The sequence below is a fragment of the Sycon ciliatum genome, chromosome 2 (genome assembly GCF_964019385.1).
Source record: "Sycon ciliatum chromosome 2, ocSycCili1.1, whole genome shotgun sequence".
Taxonomy (NCBI): Eukaryota; Metazoa; Porifera; class Calcarea; order Leucosolenida; family Sycettidae; genus Sycon; species Sycon ciliatum.
In genome coordinates this window covers 6,878,955-6,890,321 of record NC_088644.1, presented here as the reverse complement: position 1 = coordinate 6,890,321, position 11,367 = coordinate 6,878,955, and positions in this window count along the sequence as shown.

The following is an 11,367-nucleotide window of genomic DNA, read 5'->3' as shown; positions in this document are numbered from 1 at the left end:
TGATGCTGCTGTGAGACCGCATCTGAAAAACCCAGCCGTTGCCATGCTGCTACAGTTTGCAAGGGCATGGCAAATATCAGGAATGAGAGAATTTCCGCCACACTTCTGAATTGAAAACTGCGTCAATGTGGAGAGCTGGGACAGAGCTGCTACCAGAGCACTTTCACTTTGAGGTGATAACTGTGACGCACAGATATCGAGCTTCTTTAGACTCTGGCATGTTGACAGTGCATGGAAGAGACCCGGGTGTTCCGATGCATATCTCTGCCTACAGATCGTTAATGAAGACAAATTTCTGTGTGAGGACTTCACAGCTGAAACCACTATGGGGAATACATCATTTCCAAGGGAAAGCTCCATGTTGAGATGCTTTAATCCTGTGCATTGTGCCAGTGCAGAGGGGAACTGACTTTCAGTTGGTATTTTACGGCCCTGCAAATCCAGCTCCTGCAGAGCATGTGGATGATGCCGTATGGCAGTGTCTACAGCACGGGAATCGGAAGGGTGCATGTCTCCAGGCATAGCCAGTCTTCTCAGAGCTGCCGTGATGGATGGCATGGCACAAGTATCCAGTCGCTGGTGAGTAACAAACTCGGTGAAGCACTCGAAGGCTAGCATCTTGAGACTTGTGAATACATTGTCAATATCCAAGTGTGTCTGCTCTCCACCACGCATCAGTTGTTCAACTAGGCAATCATGGCAATGGCGCTGTAGCTTAAGGCTGACGTCTCCTAAGGACCGCAGGAGACTATCATCACTGGCACCTGCAACGATGTCTTGCCACGCAAGTAGAAGGGTTTTCAGAAAGGCAACATCGCAGGTGCTGGTGGTTTCCATGCGCATCTTCGCTTCGATGTAGTCTTTCCCACCCTGGCCACCGAACCTTTCTCTGAGCAACTCTTCTGCCAGCTGATACAACAATGGAGCATCAAGAACATCGTACATCGGCACGATGAAGTTGAAGGGGAATGGATCAGAAATTGAGAAATCAAGCTCATCGACTTCGCTTCTCCACTGCCGCGTTTTCCTTCGCGTCAGAAGCTCATTAACCAGGCTCTCAGCTTGTTCAGTGTTAAGCTGTGCACACAGCAGCACCCAGAATGTACGAAGGTGAGCACTCTCTGCGCCCAGACACTCCAAGAGCCGTACAAGCCTTGCCTTTGTCATGGGTTGGTGCTGTGCTTGGTAGATGGCTGCCATGTTCTCTTGCATCGTCAGGTGACTGAACCTCCATTGCCTGCTGGCGGTTTTGGACAGCGACTCTTCACAGGTCACTAGCAGTCCCAAGCTGACTGCATCCTCGCTAACAGTATTCTCCTGGATATCCTCTTCGCTGAAGATCAAACGTTTGGCAAGGAGCATATCAAACGCAAACCTACCCATCTCCAAAATCAGTTTGCGGACGTCTTTCGGGATGTGGCTCCACTGCTGAAACTTCCTAGAACATCGACGTTCGGCTATCTGCACAATCATGCGTTCGAACACATCAGCCACACACTGCGGAATCCAGTTGTCGCGGTGAAACTGCACACATACTTCCTTGGCTATAAATGGTGTTGCCATCATTCCACGTAGATACTCTGAATCCCTCAACTCCGCAATCAGAGCACGTGCCTTCTCCGGCTGGAGTACTTTCTTAGCGTACGTCTCCACGTCGGCACGTCGGAACCCCACTAGCTCGATGTGCTTGCAGAAATGAGGCAATGATGATATGCTGAAAATGTCTGCACATGGACGTGAGGTGATGATCAGGTGAATGCCAGGCAGTTTCTCACTGCGCACCACAGCCTGTACAAAGCTACTACACTCTGCAAGACTGGTCTCATCCATCCCGTCCAGGATCAGGCACAGGCTGTCTGGATGCGTGCGCACGTAGTCGCAAATCACTTGCTGCTCAGCTGGCTCTTCAATGCCAATTCCATCCAAGCCTAGCAGCTTGCTCAGTGACGTCGCTTCACGTACGTCTTTGCAGCGAAGTTCCCGCGCCACAACTAACATCCTGCGAGACCATAACTGCCCCATTGCCCACTTCCTGGGCGCAACTTTTGTGAACGTAAATGTTTTTCCACAGCCTGCACTGGCAACTGCAGCCACACCCTTAGTTTCAAACCCGTCCTCTCCGACATCATTACAAATCTCTTCCAAAGTTATCGCATTCAATGTCTCTCCCGCCCGGCTGAAGGCATGCTCAACTCGCCTGGTGTCGAAGCTAGAGGCGAATCCAACTTTGTCCGGTGAGAACTCGTCTTGAAGACTTCGCTTTGGGAGCATGATCAGGTTGACTTGCACGTTTTCGACAGTGGGAGCCGCGCCGGCCGGCAGCATGCCTGCATCGAAGGTGTCCTTTGCCCCGACATAGTGCTCCGCCAGCAATTTGCGAGCACGTTGTACCGGAGCGGGTGCTTTGGCGATCGCTTCGTCTCCGGCGTTCTCACATGCCGGTGCCAATGGGCTGCATGCAAGCCGGCCAGCCGCCGCAGCAGCAGAAGCAACGGACAATGGGGCGTCCTGATTATCGGCATCTGAGGGCTGCTCGAAGTAGTTGCCTCGTTTGGGAGCGGGCTCCATTTTCTCCTCGTCGCTCGACGGAACTGGATAGAACGCACGATTTCCGTGATGAAAAGTATCAATGAACAACAGCAATCACTCTCACATTAGATCTCCGCCACTGCAAGAGATACTGCTATGAAAATATTCACGGGGATGATACATGACATGACTGTATGCACCGAGGATTTCGTCACGACGATTGTGCTTCGCTGCTTTGCATGTAGATCTACATGTAAAATCGATATACGGTTCGATGGTAGACTGCACAGTCTGACCTCAGCTAAGCCTCGTGATCACGCACATGTCAGTCGTGGTCGTAATCTGACATGCTAAGTTAGAAATGCCGCGGGCACGGAGTCCAAGACTTCAGTCTTCAGACAGCTCTGCGGTCCTCCCAAGTGCCATGCAAGGAGATTGCAGTCATGGCTGTGCATGCAGGCTATAATAATCTTACAACTCCCATTGCAAATATTGATACCGGTGTATGCACTTGGTCTAGTGGATATTTACTCGTTTAGGGGAAACCATTGTGAGAGCGAGGTGGCGGCTCTTTGGCCATGTCCTGAGACTAGACCGTAGACGACGATGTACCAGCACGCGTTATGATGGCAGCATACTTCGAAAACCCAAGTTCCGCTGCCACCCGGCCACGTACCACTCTGCCACTGAGTCTGCACCAGGACCTGCAGCGTATCGGGGGGGGGGGGGGGGTCACTCAAGAAACGCGGGGAACTTGAGAACCTCCATGCCATCGCCCAGTCACGACAAGACTGGAAAGACCTATGCAGCAATGTGATAAAAGCATACATCAAAGCCTAATACTGCTTCCACCTGTGGCAGCTGCATGGCTGTACGGTGTACCATAACATAACTCATTGACTAACATATTTTGTGAAAATATTATCCTGTAAAAGAATAGGAATAAGAAAGGGTTTGCTCCCCACACCTGAGCTCGCGCTATTCCGCCGACTTTACTTGACACTTGACTGACTCACTACTTCGTAAAGAATAGGAATGTAAACAATAGTAATACCTGTGAAAACACAACCTTTAATGATACTAACACAACCTGTAACTAGGCTCCGGCGGATTATGCTCGCGAAATCAAGGAATTATGCTTTCATGGATTCTCGCATTATGCTCGTAAAATCCTCATACAGTGTATTATGCTTTAGCACCCGGGGATATACATTCACTTTGTTGTACTTATGGAGCCTCAAAGTTCGGGAAATTGTGCCTTTTTTCGTACTTGCAAGTTGCAAGTGGCCATAAGTACAACAAAATACATGTACATGAGTATCCCCATAACAAGGTGCCCATGCATGTAAGAGCCTAAGAGGTCAACATGGAAAAGAGAAAACAATACTTCTTCTATTCATTTCTTTTGTACTTCAGTAAAAATATTATTTCATTGCCAAATTAGTTTGAGTTACCTTTGAAAATTATCATGTTCAACTCTCTTCGTAATCATCATACTCGTCCAACCGATGTCACCCTGGGCCTCACCCTGCGAATAATCAGCTCATCTCTCCCGTAGCTCCACTCCTCCTTCCATCATGACCGAACATCAACTACTAGTATACGTCAATTTAGAGCAATATCCGTAGCCTGCAGTCATATCATGGCTGCTAAAATCCAGATTGGTCATGACTTCGTAACATGCATAATGTACAAATGTAATGTACGTGTACCGGTACGTGTTCACGTAGTTTTGCGGACTACCCGCCACTACCGTATTTTCCGGAGTATACTTTAGTGCGCACTTTAGATGTGCTATTTTAGGCCCTAAATCGCAGGTGCGCACTATGCACATGCATTTCATATTCGGAGCATAGTGCGCACCTGCGATTTAAAATAGCACGTCTAAAGTGCGCACTATACTCCGAAAAATACGGTATCCACGACTCCCGACACGACTCGCACCCTTTTATTCAACATCATCATGGTGGGTACATGTACAATGTACATGTATGTGCGATCAAGGCACCGTCATCATAGATTCTATAAATTATTTTGGAAGTATTTCTGTACAGGTGTTTGAGCCCACCTCTCAACGCCGCGGGAGTACAAGTCGCTCGACTCGATACTACACAACAATAACTTTTTTTTTTTTTTTTTTTAACAGGCGGTAATTTTTATTAACTCTCAAAATAGAAATGAAAAACGTAAAATGTGTGGCACCTATGAAGTCAGGGGATGGCCCACGCCTGGTAAAAAAAACAATGAGGAGTTAAATACAAAGAAAACGAACTGAAAATACAAAAGTAAATGAAACACCATTACCAAAGAAACTGTACTGTATCATGTACACCGTTTATGGCACCAGGGCACATTCAGCAGCTGCCAGCACAGCCGAACCAGACAGATGTCGAGGCGGGTTCCGACGGTGACCACGTAGACTGGCAACCATTGCTCGAACAAGGCAAAAGGAGATCTTCGCCCGTACAAAAGCCATCATAACCGGGAAAGGTTCACGGCGCTTTTCACACAGCTTGCTGGCAATCCTGGCAAAGAGTGCCGAAGCAGCTTTCCCCCTACACAACAATAACCGTATATTAAATAGACCACCCTTTTCAGGTGATCTACGGATATTTCCCCTACGGTTTGAGGAGATTAGGCCACCCTTTCTTTTTTCGTTGTTTAACGTCCGCGCCCGCGTACCTTTTTGCCTCCGACCGAAAAAAAAAACAAGAAAGTAGTAGTACCAATAATATGCGAAGTTGTAAATACATGATTGCAAGAGGTACACAAAAGGAAGTATATAGGGCTGTTTTTTGTTGTAACTCAGAGTTTCATGGCAAAAACCAATCATCAGACTGTCTGATGATTGGTTTTTGCCATGAAACTCTGAGTTACAACAAAAAACAGCCCTATATACTTCCTTTTGTGTACCTCTTGCGTACTACGCTCTGCCCATTCCGGGCATTTGAGCACTATTGCAGGTTAAGGCGCACACCCTCTGTGTAAATACATGATTGTGTAGTTTCACAGTGTGCCGATCATGACCTTAAACTTATAATCTTGCCTCCCGGGCATGCCTTTGTCTTGTGTTCTTTTTCTTTTTTTGTTGGCTTTTAAAATATCGTACGGTGTGTGTCCTAGTAAAAATCCAGATGTAATGAATTCATGACATGCTAACTCCATGCTACGTACCTGTTTTGTTGGATTCATCAGGCATGTGCTCCAATGTACCATCAAAGAATGTTGTTCTATGCCTGCAAGTGCCGTTAGACCCAGAAATATTGTATATATCACATGCTTTACTGGTCAAAATGTTTGATTGGGGTTTCCAGTTTTTGGAATGGGCTTTTTTTTTCGCCCTCCCGCGTACCTTTTCGCGAAAAAAAGGACGTTAAACAATGAATTAACAAAGGGTGGCCTTATGGCTCATAATCCCCTCAAACGAGGGAATCTCATATCCACAGGAAATCCTGTGGATCCCCTTGGACGGTGGGTCGGACCCAGTCCTTCTACCAGCATAACGAAGAAAGCTAGCTCCCTAGGCTGCTGCTTGAATATTATGCAAGAATGGGCCTTCCAGATAAGGTCTAAAAAGGGGAAGTGGCTATAGTTGTCAAAAGAAAAGCATATTGGTGAAACAAAACTAGGGAAGTGGCAATCTTTCTATCAGCAACAAACAAGAGCATCTTAATTTGCAACATGCTACATGAACCGGGTGTGCCGAACACCGGTAACCATAGAGACACACCACACTCTCATAATAGATACTGGTTATAAATTGACCGAGTAAGGAAAATAATCCAATAGTCTATGGAGAGTAAAAGAAATTGAGTCAATAGAGAGGTTTTGCATTCCGAATTTCGGAATGATTTTCGACTGTGCTTTTCCGAAAAAAGCGCGTGCCGAAAAACGGCATTTTCAGTGTTTTGCATTCTGAAAATCTGATTCGAATTCGTTTCCAAGGGTTGCCATGCAAAACAAAATGGAGAGCGTCGAAGGGGTTGAGCAGGATCAAATCCATGTGCGCAGGTCAAGCTGCGGTTAACGTTCGAAGACGAGGACGGACTGATGGTGGACCAAGTGATCCAACACTGAGCTGAAGACGAGGTTGGCGAGCTACTGTCTTGTACTGACCTCTGTCAGTAGGCACCATGGCAAAGGAAGATAGAGTGTGATGGAGTGTGAGAAGATTAGTCAACATGGCGAGATCAGCGAGAGCAGCAAAAACCAGGAAAAATCAAAACTACATACGTGGAAAAATTTCAAATAATCGAGAGCAGCAGAAAGCAAAAATACAAACATAAAAAATACGAATACGAATACGAATACGAATACGAATGATAATAATAACAATAATAAACAAGAAGGTGACAAAACACGAATACGAATGATAATAATAACAATAATAAACAAGAAGGTGACAAAACACATTTATACTTGTATACCCTTGTTTTCTGCACACTTTTGTGAGAAATCGCACCTCGATATTCCAGTGCTGTCATTGTATCGTGTCACCCTACCTTGATTGCTATATTATTTCCTTTGTTCTCATTTTGTTCTTTAGTACAACGCAGGGAGTCGTAAAATAATGGTATTTTACGACTCCCTGGTACAACGGTGATTCCTGAAGAGTGTTGTACGAAAACTTGTTCGAATCATCTTTTTTTTTCCATTGCCTTTTTCTTCTTACATGTATTTTTTCCTTACCCTTTAGGTTGTTTCTTGCATCGTCTCCATCGCTTACATTGTTAATAAAGTAGTCCACATGTCGCTTCAGCTCGTCCTACTTATTGCCATATTAAAATTATTATTATGATGATGAAATGACCCAAAGGCAATGTGCCTATCGAGGGGTTCATTTGATTGAAAGAACAGTAGATGTAGATGTATGTACAAAGACAAGTAGGGATTGATGAGGAGAGAAATGGGGAAAATCAACTGCAAGGTGGCGGAATTCCGTTGATTGCATAAGCATAGTCAGCTGTAAATTTCCTGAGGGCAGCTTTGAACTTATAGAGCGAGGCTTCCGATGTTAGACTGGGGGGGGGGGGGGGTAAACAGTTCCATAGAATAGCAGTTCGGAACATGAAGAGAGACTTAGACAATGATTTAAATTTGGGAAGAATGATTTTATTTGGTCGTCGCTCACTATTCGTAATCTTGAAATGGAAATCAGCAAGGTAATCACGATGATGGAAAACATATCTGTGAAAAGTAGTGAGACTGATGATTTGACGACGATAGGCTAGTGACTCTAGGGAGCATTTAGAATTTAAGACAGATTTGGAAGAAGTGTAATCAAATGCAATTTTTTTCTTTTTCAGTAGAGCTCTAGCAAACCTTGCCTGTAATTGATCAAGAGTGGTCATGGGTTTCTTATTAGATCCAAACGACCACACCGTACAGCTATATTCGATCACAGGTCTTACGAACCCTTTGTACAGTATGATCATTGCCGAAGGCGTAAGTTGCTGGGACATTATTGACAGTAGGTACACTCGATATCTGAACTTCGAAGTTATTGAGGCGACATGTTTGCGGAAATCCAGGTTGTCGGTCAAGGTGATGCCAAGATGTTGCAGTTCAGAAACCACCGTTAATGGCTCATTGTACATTTGGTATTGGATTCCTGCAGTAGGTGTATCATTGATAGCTCTATGGCACAGCACGGATGTCTTGCTTGCTGAGAATTCACCTCCATTGTTCCTGCCCCATGTTTGACATGCATCGAGATCAGACTGCATGTTCGCTCTACTGGCGAGGGTGTCTTCAGGTTTGTAAGCCAGTAGGAGGGTGACATCATCTGCAAATAGATATTGCGTGCAATGTTGCATAGCGTTGGGCAGGTCATTTATATAGAGTAGGAATAGGAGTGGTGAAAGGTGGGAACCTTGAGGCACTCCGCAGTTGATGCTCCGCTTCTTCGATTTAGTGCTATGTACCTTCACTTCAATTTGTCGATCCCCTAAGAAGCTCTTCAGCCATTTTACTGACGAAGCTGTAGCAATCTTACCGAATTTCTTTAGGAGTATAGAGTGGTCGACCAGGTCGAAAGCTTTCCTGAAATCTAGAGATATCAGGTCAAAATTAGTGCCATTATCAATATTTACAGCCATTGATTGGGTTAGCAAGATAAGTTGGTCCGTTACAGACTTGTTGCGTACATATGCGAATTGACCTTTACAAATTACACCATGGGTAATCAAGTATCGAAGTAGACGTTCCGAGAGAATCTTTTCCATTAGTTTCGCTATGCATGGGAGAAGGGATATAGGTCTGTAATTGGTAGGCTCTTTGGCGCAACCTCTATTCTTGTACACCGGTATTACAGTGGATGATTTCCAGGAGGACGGGAACACACCATCATCAAGGCTGTAGTTGAACAACACTGATAGTGATTGGGAAAGGATGTCTGCGAATTGCTTTAGTATACGGTTTGTCAGGTTGATGTCTGATGATGATTTATGTTGTTGCAGCCTCTTTGCTGCATCGAAGACTTCAATAGGGCGTATGTTTCCGAATCCAAATTTGTTTCCATCGACGTCGGCTTCATTGATTGTTATACTAGTTGCTACAGTATTCGGCGGCGTTGACTGAGTGGTGCATTGGCGGGCAAAGAAGGTACACAGCGTTTCGGCCTTCGCTTGATCTGTTTTGTGAATTTCATTGCCGTTCTGCAGGTCTGGAATTGCCTTTTTATTTGTTTGGTCAATATTGCATATTGCTTTGGCACGTTTCCACCACGCATAGCCACCCTTTCTTTCCTTGCCAAGCGTTGTGTATCCGAGCGTTGACAAGTATGTGTCCTTGGCGGCTCTTAATGACCGGTGGTACAGGTTGCGCGAGAGTTTGTATGCAGCTCGTAAGGAATCGTTGAGTGGCTCCTTTCGGTGGAGCACATAGAGGCGGTTAGTTCGCTGACGTTGCGTCTTAAGTTTTTTTGTGAACCATGGTTGGTTCGACTGGGTGTTTTTCCGGCGTGTGATGGTCGTTGCTGCCTGAATTGCCTGGTCCAGCAGTGCAGAGTAAGCCATGCATCTGAAACTGATGTGCACGTTGGTGCCCTGCATGCATTCGGTCAATGGTAGTGTGCTCAGTTTCTGCCTGAGGAGGTGCATGTCAACCTTTCTGGAGACTGCGGCTGCGTTGACAGTACTTCTAGAGTGGCGTTTCTCTGGTGGAGAATATGCGCAAAATAGAGGACAGTGGTCTGCAATGGGCATGGATGTGTAACATGAAGTGACAAGATGGGGCATATTAGTTAAAATCAGGTCTAGGGACGGATTAGAATCTTTAGTTGGCCTCGTTCCATGGTTCTTGGAGACCATAGTGAAGCCATAGTCGTCAAAGGTGGACTGCATGTGTCTACCTGCAGTGTTCGTAGGGTCTGCGTTGTTCCACTCATTGTTCTTGGAGTTAAAGTCTCCCACGACAATTACTGGACGGTTGTCAACGAGGGGGTGAAGAGGACTGAATGAGTTGCAGAATGCAAGACTATCGTGTCTTGGAGGACGGTACATACAGGAAATGATTGTAGCTCCTGTTTCGACAGTTATCATCTCTGAATTGTTGCACTCTAGATCCCGGCGGCGCATAGCACAAAGGGCGGACGAAGAGAAGACTGCTACCCCACCACCACCCAAGTCGTTCCATGTAGTGCTGCACTGGGACCGGTCACGACGGAACAGGTCGTAACCCGGTATCTTAATGATCTCGTCTGGGATACACGAATTTAGCCACGTTTCCGTTATACACAAAATGTCTACTTTATGGTGGTCAAGGAGGTCTGTAATATCAGCCAATTTATGTTTCATACTACGACAGTTCAGGGTACATATCCGAATGCAAGAATTATTGTTATTGTTGTGGGGGGATGCGTTTACTGGTGTGGTATCAGGTGGAGGTTGTTCTCTTACACACGTTGAGTGGGGTTGGGCACGATAGGTGCGAGGCATGAAAACTGGTGCATGGGGATTGAGTGGGAACACGGTCGTGGCTGCTGTTGAGCGGGGTTGGGCACGATATGTGCAAGGTATGAAGACTGGTGCATGGGGGTTGAGTGGGAACAAGGTCGTGGCTGCTGTTGAGCAGGGTTGGGCACGATAGATGCGAGGTAAGAAGACTGGTGCATGGGGATTGAGTGGGAACACGGTCGATTAGTTGGTGGCTGTGGGCCTATTAACCTCACTGAAGTCCCATGGCCGAACCTGAATGGGCGCTGGCCAAAACCCATCTGCCTCGATGGCTGCACATTGGTCTTCACGGACTGTAAGCCTTGCAGCTTTTGTGCCTACATGCTTGCGAGAAGGAAAGGTGCGGCAAGCTGTGGGTGTGATGCCATTCTGGACACAGTGGGACGTTATGGAATCTGCGTCGCAACTGTCATCAATATTGCCAACAAAGTATACTTTCCGCAGGGAGCCAAGAGAACCTCTCAGTTTGCGGCTGGTAACTGTAGTCCATTGCTCGTCGTGTTGCTGGTGTTGCTGGTGTTGCTGGTGCTGTTGTTGCTGCTGCTGCTGCTTCTGGCGCTGTTGTTGTTGTTGTTGTTGTTGTTGTTGTTGTTGTTGTTGTTGTTGTTGTTGCGGTTGTTGTTGTTGTTGTTGTTGTTGTTGTTGTTGTTGTTGTTGTCGCTGTTGGGGTCGTTGGTGCTGGTTAGTTTGCTGGCGGTGCTCCTGTGGGAGAGGTGGCTGTGCAGTGACCGATGGCTTGGAGGAGGGCCGAAGTGCTCGGTTGTCACTGGAGCTATTGAGCACTGATGCCCATACGCGCTGCTGGGTCGTCGATCTGCAATTATTGTCTCCTCGTCGAATTTTTAAATAAAAAATACACTTTGTTGTATTCAAATATGCACTC